Source organism: Meriones unguiculatus, chromosome 6 (genome assembly GCF_030254825.1).
Source record: "Meriones unguiculatus strain TT.TT164.6M chromosome 6, Bangor_MerUng_6.1, whole genome shotgun sequence".
Lineage (NCBI taxonomy): Eukaryota > Metazoa > Chordata > Mammalia > Rodentia > Muridae > Meriones > Meriones unguiculatus.
The window spans coordinates 14,569,667-14,582,802 of NC_083354.1; the positions used below are offsets into that span (position 1 = coordinate 14,569,667).

General features: G+C 42.8%; 1 long non-coding RNA gene across 1 annotated transcript; it reads right to left on the reverse strand.

The window, feature by feature from the left end:
* Window positions 1-239: 239 nt before the first annotated feature.
* LOC132654898 (uncharacterized) lies at window positions 240-2,980 on the reverse strand. Its single transcript, XR_009592505.1, has 2 exons — window positions 2,031-2,980; window positions 240-1,542 (listed from the first exon to the last, which is right to left on the reverse strand). It is a non-coding gene; the product is annotated as an uncharacterized LOC132654898 (long non-coding RNA).
* Between the last annotated feature and the right edge of the window lie 10,156 nt (window positions 2,981-13,136).

Genomic DNA, 13,136 nt, shown 5'->3' on the forward strand with positions numbered 1-13,136 from the left:
AAATAAGTCAAGCAAGGCAGAATGGATTCTAGCACACACACACACACACACATATCAAAGACGATGTGTTTCAGCTCCATTAGCAATTGACATGTCCACCAACTTATGGGCCACTCTGAAACTGGAATCTCCGATAATTTTTACACATAATAAAATGTATTCTTTTTATTTCTTTCAACAAATAAAACAGATTTTTTTTAAAGTACATTCTTCCATGGCTGGGCCATACTAAAACATGGGGCAGGCTGGATTTGTCTCCCATCTCATAGTTTACTGAGCCCCACTTTCAACTCATAACTTTGACAATGAGACATAGGATCTCTTCATTCCTATTTCCCTTTAGAATTCTTTATTGACATGAAGTTTTTCCATGTGAGTGAATGAGATCAATGGAATCATGATAGAACAGTTAAGATAGACCAAGTACTAGACATTACAAACTGTATTTCTATAGATATAAGAAAATGGGAGAGGGAGACAAGAAACAATTACATTTTCTTTGGAGAATGTGCTTTGAGAAAGTATACTGTGCTTTTCTCATATTTTAAGGTTCTTTTCCAGGGAAATATTTTTAAATTCCTAATTGTGGGATTCATCCCTTCTTTCTGTTACAAAGCTGAAATACAAAAAAATCGCCATTTATAGATGTTTTGTTAGTTTAATTTAGTCTACACGCAAAAATGTAGCAGCATCAATTTCTTGAAGTACAAGGATTTGCTACCTAGAAGCAGGGCATGGGGGCTGGAGGGATGGCTCAGTAAGATCAAGCATTGTTCTTCCAAAGGCCCAATGTCAGATGGGTTAAAACTGCTTGTAGCTCCAGCTCTCGGGTATCAAATGTTCTATTCTAGCCTCTATGACCACCTGCACATGTGCTGTGTACACACACACACACACACACACACACACACACAAATACAAACAAAAACATAAAAAAAATTAAAAAAACATCAAGAGCAGCCATCCCTTTTCCTTTTGTATGTCTTAACCATTATATAAATAGTTTTCTGCTACTCAGCCAGAAGTGGATTTAAACTTGAGCTCTTTGGCTACAGGACTCTGAGTTGGCCATCCGGTGTAGACACAGGGCGAAGCAAATTTCTTGGATTCTAAATATTTGCTGGTAAATGTTGCTCCATCAGCTACCGGGAAATTGGTTCCAGCAGGTTGGGCAAAACCTGCTAACCAAACAGTGCAGCCATGAGAAGCCTGGTCAGGAGGCAGCCTGTGTTTCTCCTTTTCTTGAGCCTTGGAGCAAAGGCAGCCTGTCCCCGGCCGTCTCCCTACTGTCGCCCTTCTGTAGCATAAAATACCTCTGCCTGCCCAGTGACATCGTAAGCTCCTGAATATGTTTCCTAACAGGCTCAGTGTGCACTGACGGCCTTCCCAGGTGTTTGCACATTCACCACAACATCGCATGCTTTAGTCTTGCTGGCAGGTAGCTCAAATCAGCATCCTTACAGCTTCTGGTTATCGGGAATATGAGCCCTCAGACAGAAGGGAGCTGAGGGGCTCAGAGCATTCTTAAAGCGGATTTGACTCCTTAAAAGAAAAAGAAAAAGAAAAAAAAAACATTTCTTAGACTTCAAAGAAAGACTTTCTCCTGCCCCCAGCCCACACCCCCAAATCAGACAGGCCAGATGTTTGTGAAAACTGCAGTTTCCACAATCAAAGGTACAACATTTACCATAGCTTTTATCAAAGATTTCAATTCCCCTCATCTTAAGGAAAATGACCCTTTTATTTTGTTGTGGACATAAAATTATGGCCCTGGGAAAATTGGAAGCATTTCTGTTGAGGGAAATCAATTCTCTCACTGCCGTATATGATCAACATGTCATGGCCATCACCCAGATAATAACGGCAAAGTACAAGTAAAGCGGCTGGTAATACTGGCTACACGGGTGAAGAAGACAGAGATGAGAGAGCACCCCCCCCCATAAGTCATGCTTGCAAAAAAGAAAGAAGATTAAAAACCCTCCCCTGGTTATTTTTTGTCCTTTCATTTTCCCTCTCCCCTCCCCACTTACTTCCCTTTGCAGGAGTATCAGTATTTTATTTTGTGTACGAATCTGCCGAAGCATTAATGAAAACTGCAGACACGTGTCCTTCCTGGAAGAGAGTAAGCACTTTATGTGTAAACCACGCTGGCTCCTTTTCAATCATCCTGTTAATGGGTGGCTAATTGTCAAAAGATGTGACCAGCCCGAGATGACCCAAGAGTGTGTTTAGGTGGGAGGCAGAAGGGAAAGTGGAGAGGCCCAGTCTTAATTTGGATCCTGCAAACAAAAGGCGGCCTCCCATCTGACCTCAGCGCCGCAGTGCTAATGGCTCCCTCCCCATCTCCCCCTGCTACTTAGAGTCCTTTGTGCCCCACCCTGGGAAGCTTCCCGGCAGAAGTGTACATTAGCAGAACTCTACAGTTACAAAATGCAGCTTACTTCAGACAAGGGGAGGGGGGTGGACCTTTGGAGTGATTAAGTGTTCTTTGGACAAACACATCCATAGCCGTAAAAGTGCCATTTTCATTTCAGGCAGGCCTCTCAGTGAGGTCCTTACCGTGGTCACCCGGTACAAAGGAGTGTTGTACTGGGACCCTAGGCTCTTTCTTCCCTTTCCCAGGAGAGCTTATTCTCACGTGAGAATGTGGGAAACTGAAGCTGTGTTCACTCTTGCCCAGGCTGCAACCCAGGAAGCAGCAGGCAGACAGGATTCTGGCAGAAATTCAAATATTTTAAATGATTTAACCGTTTGTAAACAATGTAGAAATAAATCTGCTTGTTTGGATAGGAGAGTGCATGCAAGAATGAGAGGAGAAACTAGGCAAAGAAATAGAAGCTGAGGAATTCTCATAGGTATGGTCGTGAATGAGATGTTCACTGTGGTGCTGCCGCTGTTTGTTGATGATGATGATGATGATGATGATGATGATGATGATGATGATAAACTTGTGGGAACTTGCAAGTTCTTGCAACCCGAGTTCCAGCCATGGAACCTATACGAAGGTGAAAGGGGAGAGCTGATCTCAAAGTTGTCCTCTAATCTCCACATGTGTGACACATTCTGTTACACACACAGAGAGAGAGAGAGAGAGAGAGAGAGAGAGAGAGAGAGAGAGAGAGAGTAATAATAAGCAAAATTTCAAGGGCAGGGCTTTGTGATGCACACCTTTAATCCCAGCACTTGGAAGGCAGAGGCAGGTGGATCTCTGTGAATTTCAAGGCCAGCCTGGTCTACAGAGAGAGTTCCAGTACGGCCAGGGCTACACAATGAGACCCTGTCTCACACAACAAGAACTGAACAAACAGATAAACAAATTAAAGGAACAAAAATACAACTAGGCTGAAAGCAAAGCCTTTGTGAACGAATGAGAATTCAAGACAAAATTATTTCCAGTGAGTTAGCAAGCCATTTGTAGGCGATGCCTGATTCTAATGACGTCTATATCCGTTACTTTTCTCACTTTTATGAGGGGATACCTGACAAGAAGTGACTTGTAGGAGGAGAGGTTTGTGTTAGCTCACGCTGGAGAGATTTATTTCATTTCCCGTTTGTCCACGGTGGCAGAGAAGGTCTGGCACAGAGTGCCTTGTGACTCCTGAGACAGGGGGTGATGCTAACTGCTCAGTCTCTAGACCAGGAAGGAAAAGGAAGGTGAGTTAGAGCTGGGACTAGGGCAATCCCCTGCCCATCCCCTCCTGGGCCTACCTTCTCCAGCCCAGCCACACCTCCTGAAGCTTCCACAGTTTAACCAGTGGTGATCAATGTTCCAATACAGGTGTCTACATGGACATTTTACATTCAAACCACAAGGTCATATAAGAATGTAAGATTTGGCTCCAGAGGAGGTTGAGGTAGCATACTTTTTCACCACTAATTTGATAACATTTTCCCAAAACTTTATTGGTTTTTTTTTTCCACATGCTTTGGATAAGCGTATTGTTGTCTTGAATTTATCTAAAGGTAACTTAAAGTTGTTTACATTTTTATTTTTAAGAATTTTAATTGCATTTTTTCATGTGTGCCCGTGTGTGTTTATGTGTGCACATACCTGGCGCAATCACATATACAGATGCATACATATGGAGGTCAGAGGTCAACTTGAAGAGTTGGCTCCCTTCTTCCACAATGTGGGTCCCAAGAATCTAACTCAGGTCATCAAGTTTGGTGGCAAGCCCTTTTACCCACTGAGCCACCTCAACCAGCTCCCTCTTTAACAGTAAGAGTAGTCCAAAGTATTCTTCTCCTGGCCTGTTTCTCATCCAATCTTCCTGTAACAGGCATTGAACTAGGTCAGGATATAAACAGGAGTCGGAAGGAGACTGCTTCCTCCTGGGGGATACTTCGGTAGCTGGGCCCGCTTAGCCCCGTGGCTGTGAAGCTCACACGGACCAGACAGTAGCAGCGACCACGCGTTGTAATGATCAAACTCAGAGGCTTATCACAGTGGAATGGGTGGGAGAGGTGTTCAAAGAGCACTTCCTGTCGGTTAGTAAAAGCACATCAATAAAAATAGATCAATGGCTGCTTGTTTTCTAGGAATCTGCTTCAGATTCAGCAAAAGTCTCCTTAGTTAGGCTGCATTTCTGATAGAATGGACTAGAAAGGACATGGCTTAGCTTAGCATAAAATATCTTGAATAAAAATGTTCCCTTAGGATGCTGTGGCTTTCCCTATGGACCAAAATGCAAAGTACAGATACATACCAAAAAAAAAAAAAAAAAAAAATTAAGCGATGAATCCTAGGCTACAATTACGTAACAAATACAAAAGACAAGATGTGGAGAAGTATGACACTAAATCAATTGATTACTCAGAAAATTTAATTAAGATGCAGATTTTGAAGGATCTTTTAGTAAGCTCCACAAATAAAAATTTCTGTGGCTTTTTGAGAAGGGGATTGTGGATAATGTGCATTGGTTTATACAACTTGAGTTGCCAATAGCAGAATGAAGGTGGCACTTTTCTTTAGCACCACTTGGACTCTTGACTGTCATGTGGAAATTTGCTCCAAGCACTAAGGCCTCCGACTAGGAAAGAAGCTTTTTAAGTCACAGGATTGTCTAAAGAGAGATGAAAACATTGCGTCCTGTAGTGAAGATCATTGGGTTGGAAAGTGAACACCTCAATAGTTTCAGGAAGATCCTGAAACCTGGGAGATGCCCAAACTAACAACTACCTAAAAGAGACCCCCCCCCATCCTGTTCACCTGCCTAAATACTGTGCAGTGGGCTCTAGGGAGCCACCTTTGTGGAGCCATCACCCAGGCTAAGGTGACATTTGTGACACAGCTATCTCTGAGTCATTTCTGTTCATGTAAGTAACGCTTTACACATAGCCTCATAAGTAACTCCAATAAAATCATCGATTCACTAAATTGGACTTCGGTTGTATCCTTACTTTTGTCTCTTGTTGGTTCCCTATCTGGGGCATATGGTCATTTGTTCTTGTCTCCCTAGGAAAAGAGTCAAATAACACTGACATATTTGATAGCATGTTCAAAATGCATGCTCAAGCATTCCTGTAATAAAATATCAGCTCCTCTCAATGCTTCCTCCTCACACTATAGCCAAGATGGACAGTGGATGACAAAGAGCTGTATGAGTGACTTGTCACTCTCTGCTCTGATCATTTAGGTGTTTGTCGTTACGTGGCGCTCCTCGGCAATTGTTCATCCACTCCACACCGTCATTATTTTAATAGCTGACGAGTGTTTTGGTTTGAACGAAAAAAATTTGAACACAGGGAACTTCCCAGAGACTCATACTCCAACCAAGGACTATTCATGGAGATAACCCAGAACCCCTGCACAGATGTAGCCCAGGGCAGTTCAGAGTCCAATTGGGTTACATAGTAATGTGAAGAGGGACTGCCTCTGACATAATCTGATTGGCCTGCTCTTTGATCACCTCCCCCTGGGGGGGAGCAGCCTTACCAGGCCATAGTAGAGGACAATGCAGCCACTTTTGATGTGAACTGACAGACTAAGATCAGAAAGGAGAGGAGAACCTCCCCTATTAGTGGACTTGGGGAGTGGCATGCAAGCAGAGGGAGGAGGGAGGGTGGGATTGGGAGAGGAGGAGGGAGGGGCTTATGGGGGGATGCAGAATGAATAAAGTGTAATTGATGAAAAATTTAAAAAAAAAGGGAAAAAATAATTTAAGAACCTTAAATGACTTTCAAAAGTGGAGGAAAACATGGAGTTAGTCAATTGGCATGGAGCACATCTAGCCCCTGGGGGCAATGGTCTCCTGAACCTACTCAGACCTCGGACACCACCACTGCTAGTTCTAGAACTGACGCAGGATGTTCCAACGAGGGGGTTAAGGCTTCTCATAATATTTCCTATAAGCCCACACCTGTTTGTCTATATCCCCCATTTTTATTCATTATTAGCCAGATAGAGCCAAGTAATTGTGGTAATGATACTTGCTTTTTTGCCCAATGCTGGAATGCTAGTAAATTTAGGTATGCCCTGGTTACTCGCATGCCTCACTGCGTGCCTGTGCCCGTTGATGCCCCTCACGCTATGACTCTCTTCAGACAGAAAAGGGATCTTGGAAATACAGCCACCATTGTTACTACCATCTCATTGGCGGCTGTTGGAGCTACCACCGGGGCATTAGCCATGAGTCATACTGGGCAGACTGCTCAGACCCTGAATAATCATTTAGCCAATGTAGCTCATGCCTTAGTTGTACATAAAGGAATTAATGCTCAACTAAAAGGAAGCTTGATGGTGTTCAATCAGAGGATTGACCTCGTGCAGGAGCAAATTGATACCCTATGGCAAATCGCTCAACTTGGCTGTCAATGAAAATATGCTGGACTTTGTGTCACTAGCATATAACATGAGAATTTTTCCTGTGCTGCAAATCTGTCTAAACAATTGTCAAGCTATATTTTAGGTAATTGGACTGGAGAATTCGATACTACGATGGAGCAGCTGAGAGTGGCCATTGTCACAGTAAATTCTACCAGAGTGGATGCAGGACTAGCCACAGGATTATCATCATGGATTGCTGCAGCCATGAATCATCTGAAGGAATGGGCGGGCATGGGAGCGTTAGCAGGCCTTCTGGTGTTGGTCTCCTTGGTTTGCCTGTGGTATATATGCAAGATTAGAGTCTCACAACAGTGTGATGCAGCCATGATCATTCAGGCCTTTACAGCCATTGAAGCAGGACATTCTCCCCAAGCATGGTTGGATACCATAAAAAGCTAAAATGTTACGCTCAGGATGCGAGGCTAAGCACTGCACTCAGGGTCAGCAGCTTTGGACCCAGAGAAGAGCATGTCTGGTTGCATGCGGGTTGATGCCCCAGGTCCCGCCTCTGAGAAAAAGGTATCGGACGGGTCTGATGCTCTTTGGGTGGATGACACCTAAATGAACATCGGTACAAAGTCCCAATTTATTTCTAATATCAGAGATCAGACCTCTGCTCTTGCCTGATGCGTCTAAAACAAAAAGGGGGAACTGTAGAGAGCTGCGGAATGCTATGCCTTAAAGATGGAGCTGGTTTCCGCCTTCCACCTTCCTGATGGTGAGTGCTCTCTGTCACGAACAATTCCACATTTGGCTAAGGCTGAGGATCTGGCTTGCTTCCATGTATGTGGACCTATCTGCATTGCCCACGTGGCACGCCTGGGTTGGCTACCCAGAGGCTATTTAAGCTGTGGGCTGGCTTTCCCCAGGGTCGGAGGATTGTTCAAGGTTCCTGAATAAACTGCATTGAAAAAAAAAAGAAAAAAAAAGAAAAGTGTCCCTTTAGCCTCATGTATTTGAACCCTTGGTCACCAGTTGGTGGCACCCTTTGGGGAGTTATGGAGCCTTGTTGGAGGAAGTGAGTCACTAGAGTGGTCTTTGAGATTTTATAGGCTGGCCCCACTTCCTGTCCTCTCTCTCACCTTCCTGTGTGTGGAGGAGGAAATGTCATTAGTTATCCTCCTGACAGCCAATCCAGCCTCATCCTCCCGCTGCCATGTCATCTGCACTGTGATAGTCTGCATCTTCTCTGGAACTATAAGCTATCATACTCCCTCTCTCCTGAAAGATGCTTTAAAAAAAAATCACAGCAACAGAAAAGTAATTAATACAACGGGTGATCATATACATCATTCTTTCTATCCAAATCCTAAATGAAATACAGCAATTTGAACTTTTATAGACCCAGCTGGCTTGTTGTCTAGAATCCAGTCAAACTGCTAGGTTATATACTCAAGTTATGAGGATGTCCCTTCTCAAGTTGCCCCACAGTCCCTACCAGCTGTCACTCGCTCCCAACACACTGACTGTGCCTTCCTGTGTTATCATTCACTTTCTCCTTGTTGGGTCACTATGGAAACTCACCTGTCCCATCTCTGTCTCAACCCCAGGATGAGGGTAAAGCAAGTGAGGAGATGGTTCCACGTCTGGAAAGCCCTGTTCTCTGTTAGGTTGGACCTCCCCTTGCATTTACATACCTCTAGTGTCCTCCTCATTCCAGTTCTAACCTCGAATGTCAACTACGCACAGTGCATTTTGTTCCTTTCCGGTTTTCTGCTTTTCAGAGCCCTATGTATGATCTGTCATTATCCTATCAGTCCTTCAAGAGGCCAGTGTCATTACTTTTTGCATTCTACAGAATGAGGAAATTTAAAATTTCTCAAAACGTTAGCATTAGGGAAGTGTCATAGTCAGAAAGATGTTAGTAAAATATCTTCTTCAATTCTAAGGGACAGCCTCTCCCGCTCTGTGTGATGGGGAAGGTCTTTCTCTTCCTTTTAAAAGTGCATTCTAACTTATATTCCAGCTCTTATTATTTCATCTATCAGAGATTTTTTTTTCCATGCTCACATATTATTTCCCATTCATCTTACAAATTTTATTGGTGTTATAATCTCAATTTTCCCTCTTTGGTATTATTTGATGACGTCCCTATGATAAATAAATTTTATATTCTTACTATTGTGCTTTAAATTATTTTTATTGTATTTACTTATTTGTGCAAGTCTGTATGTGTGTGAGAGAGAGAGATGCACATGGCACAATGCTTTGTGAAGGTGTGACGATAACTTTCAAAAGTCGGCTCTCTCCCTAGATGAGGGAGGGAGGCTGGGTTGGGAGAGGATGAGGGACGGGGCTACAGCTGGGGTAAAAGGGAATAAACTGTACTAAGTAAACAAATAAATTTTTAAAAGGTTGGCTCTCTCCTTCTACCACATGGGTCCCTCAGGTCACATTTGAGTTGTCAAACCGGGCGTCAAACCCACACTGCCGCAGTTCAGTAGCCCAGCACTGGACTTGGTGGAGGGCAGAAGCGTTTTTCTTTTCGCCAGCTTCCATAGATGAGGAAACTGCACCGCAAGGGATAACAGCTGCGTTTGTTGGAAACACAAAACTCTAGACTTAAACTGCAGTGCTGTTATTTACTTGGTGACGGAGAATAAGTTGTGTAACTCCCTGACCATCCGTGACCTCCTCTCTAAAACTTCAGTATTACCTCCGCTGCAAAGTTTCCAGGGATTGAAAAATCAGAGCACATCATGAAGGACGAAAGCCATTCTTTGCCTGGTAAATATTCGCCGTAATCATGTTGGCAAGCTTGAGTCTAAATGGCCCCTGTTCCCACCCTGGCAGAAGGAGACATCTGGCAATCTGGCATTACTTTGCACTTTGAGCTGGTTCTGTTTGGCATGGCCATTCTGCAAGCTCCAGTGTTTGTCCAGCACTGATGAGGTGACTCAGTTTTTGTCCTCTGCTACTTCCTGGTCCTTGTGAAATTTCTCCTGATTTGGGCCTGCATATCCTCAGATCAGGTAGCCCAGTGACTGCTGAAGCAGCCATGTTTTACCCCTTTAGCACACAATGTCATGAAACTATTAACTAGGAAGAACTAGAAGGGGCATGGAGTGGTCTTATCTGGGGACTACCAGGGATCATGCATTACCGGGTCTGATGAATGCTTCAGTATTATTGATTGCCTTCCACACACCTGGCTCCGAGGGCATAAACATGATATGATCCCTGTTTGTTGCTGGAAACTGTAAGCATGGGACTGTAGCAAGAACATGTTTCCAGCTACTCAAAAACACTATATATACTAAGAGATTACTTCAAATAAAACAAAGGTATTTTTGCTCTTAAAAGCCTTTGAAGTCAAAAGCCTGAGGAAATAAGCAGGTACCTGTACATGTGTAGTTAATCTGTATTTTATGTATACATGAAACTTGAAAATGAAAATTTTACTAGGGAACCCACATGGAAACTGAGCTGCCTATGGTCTTCATCTGAGCATGGGGTCTAGGTCTTCTCCATGCGTGGTCCTTGGTTGGCACAAAGGTCTTTGCAGGCCCTCCTGTAAGGGGAGCAGCAGGGGCTGTCTCTGACGTGGACTCAGTGACTTGCTTTTGATCACCTCCCCCTGTGGGAGGGGAGCAGCCTTACCAGGCCATAGAGGAAGAAGATGCAACCAGTCCTGATGAGACCTGATAGACTAGAGTCAGATAGGAGGGGAGGAGGACCTCCTCTATCAGTGGACTAGGGAAGGGGCACAGGGGGGAGAAGAGAGAGGGAGGGTGTGATTGGGAGGAGGGAGGAGATGAAGGAGGGGACTACAGCCAAAATGCAAATGAATAAATTATCATAAATAATAAATCAATAAAAAAGAAAAAAAAATGAAAATTTCATCAAATATGTATGTTGACATCTCTAAATATCATAGCTAATTGTCTAGATCTTTGAACTTTCACTAACTGGACACACTTCCTACAAGCAGTACAGAGATCGAAAAAAAACAACAACAACAAAACAACAACACAGATTTTCCAGTCTCCCTCATGGTTCTCTTAGTTGCTGCTTCTTAGAATAACTGACATCTTGCATGCTAATAGAATGTATTACTTTTTTTGTCTTTATATAAACTAAATAAAGGCATAGTGTGCAGATTTTAAAACATCCTTCTATCAAATTTAAGCTTATTATTTGATGCTTTTTCTGATTTTGTTTTTTCAGAAAGAATCTTATGTAGCTCAAGTTGGTCTCTAACTCTCTAGGCAGCTGAAGATGGCTTTGAACACTGGATCCTCTGTCTCCACCTCCCAAATGATGAGTTTACAGATATGCATCACCGTACCTGGTTTATGATCATGGTGCTAGAAATGGAAATCATGGCTGACTGCACTCTGCCAATTGAGTCCACATCCATGGACCAATTATTTGATGCTTTATCAGACAAGCTAAATTAGCAAATATTTGTGTGATGCAAACAAAGGCTTAGAATGAAGCTCTCTCGGGCTTGTACGAGAATTGCTGATTCTTTCTATGTGATTTCATGGTGCCTTTATACCTGCCCGTGCTGAGCTTGGAGGGTATACATTAGACTGTGACCTCACTCACTGGGAAATGTGTCCCTTCATGAAGAACCAGGTACTCACTTCCCAGCAACACAGCTTAAGCAAATGCCCAACTCAGACAGTCAACATTACTGTCGCAAAAATCTTTCACTGTGTCACATCATCACACATTTGTCATTAGGGAGCTGTACACTCAGTCATGTCATAAATATTTGGTCTACGCAGAGCTAGCTTGACCTTCTCACGAGGCACCAGGAAAAATAATATCTTATCTTTGTCCTTGGAAAATATACAATTAAATGAAGGGAAAGTTTGAATGTGGCCTCTGAGAGACTTTGTTTCCCTGAAAACAAAATCATTTTGCTCTAGTCAATCAATAACCCTACATGGTAAATGTGAATCTCAGGCTCAGAAAGGGGTTATCGGCCGCAACGTTTCTTAGCACTTTCATAATGTTATCAGGAATTAGAAGGTAACACTTATCAAATATTTACAAGCAGTGTGGGACACAGCACAGGGTAAATACATGAATCTGATAATATCCAAGCTGCATTTTAACACAGATGCAAAAAAATCTCAGAAATGTTTGCTTGGCGATGATGTATTCTTCACCCTGTAAAAATTTAACTACAGTGATGCTCTAGTGACAGGTGGAATGGGTCACAGGGGAGAGAAGGCATCTCAGGTGAAAGGTCAGGATCAGCACAGAAGGACATAGCCTGTACTGCACAGGCTGTGCATGCAGAGTAGGGAGGACCTATCTTTTCTAATATCAGCCTGAATTGGAAATGTAAATCAAATACCATTTATTTCCACTGAATGTATATGGAAGGCATATAGTAACACACACACACACTAAACGGCCCCACTTCTGTGGGGAACTCCATTGTCCTTTGTGGAGCCACTGCTGACATTTACAACTCTGTGGGAAGGAAACTTATTTACTTTTCTTCCTTCAGAGTCTGGACACTCTGCCTTTGTAGAGACCTCACAAACAATCAAGAGACTTCATGATCACCTCTCTCACAGCACTCTTCTATTAGACAGGGCCAGAAGGGGGGGAAGAGAGGGGAAGACTAAGGATGAAGTTCTAACCTTAAAGAGGGGGTTAACCAGAAAAACAAGAGCCCCACAGTCCCAGTCAGTACCTCCACCTTACAATTACCTCCATCTGCTCAACTTCAATGGTCAGGAGATACCCTTGTATGCTGCTGTCTCCTCTCTCTACTTTGGGTCATGTCTAGGGGACAGAATTTGGCAGGATTTGTATGGGTTTAACTGGATAGCAAGACACGGCTAACATGATCTGACAGGTTGAGAACAATAAAATATCAACATCCAAAATAAAACCACTGCTTAAAAGCAAACTATGTTGGCAGAGCATACATATATATACACATGTACGCATAAACATGTGTGTGAACATTTTGAGAGTGTTAGCGCTGTGGATTTTTTTAACCCTTCAATCTGAGGACTGTTTGAGTCAACAGCGGAAATGTACCAAGCTAAAACTTGAAGTTTGCAAGGATCTCTGGAAATAAGGACTTAAAGAGCTAACAAACACTTTCCCTCTAAAATCATAATTTTTGAAATTCTTTTCAAGTTTGAGAAAAAAAAATTAAAGCTAAAGAGACCCAGATTCTATCTATCTAATCTATCTATCTATCTATCTATCTATCTATCTATCTATCTATCTATCTATCTATCTAATCTATCTATCTATCTATCTATCTATCTATCTATCTATCTATTATCTACCTAATATACTTTTAGCATTCTGATATGTCATTAGTACTTCAGGT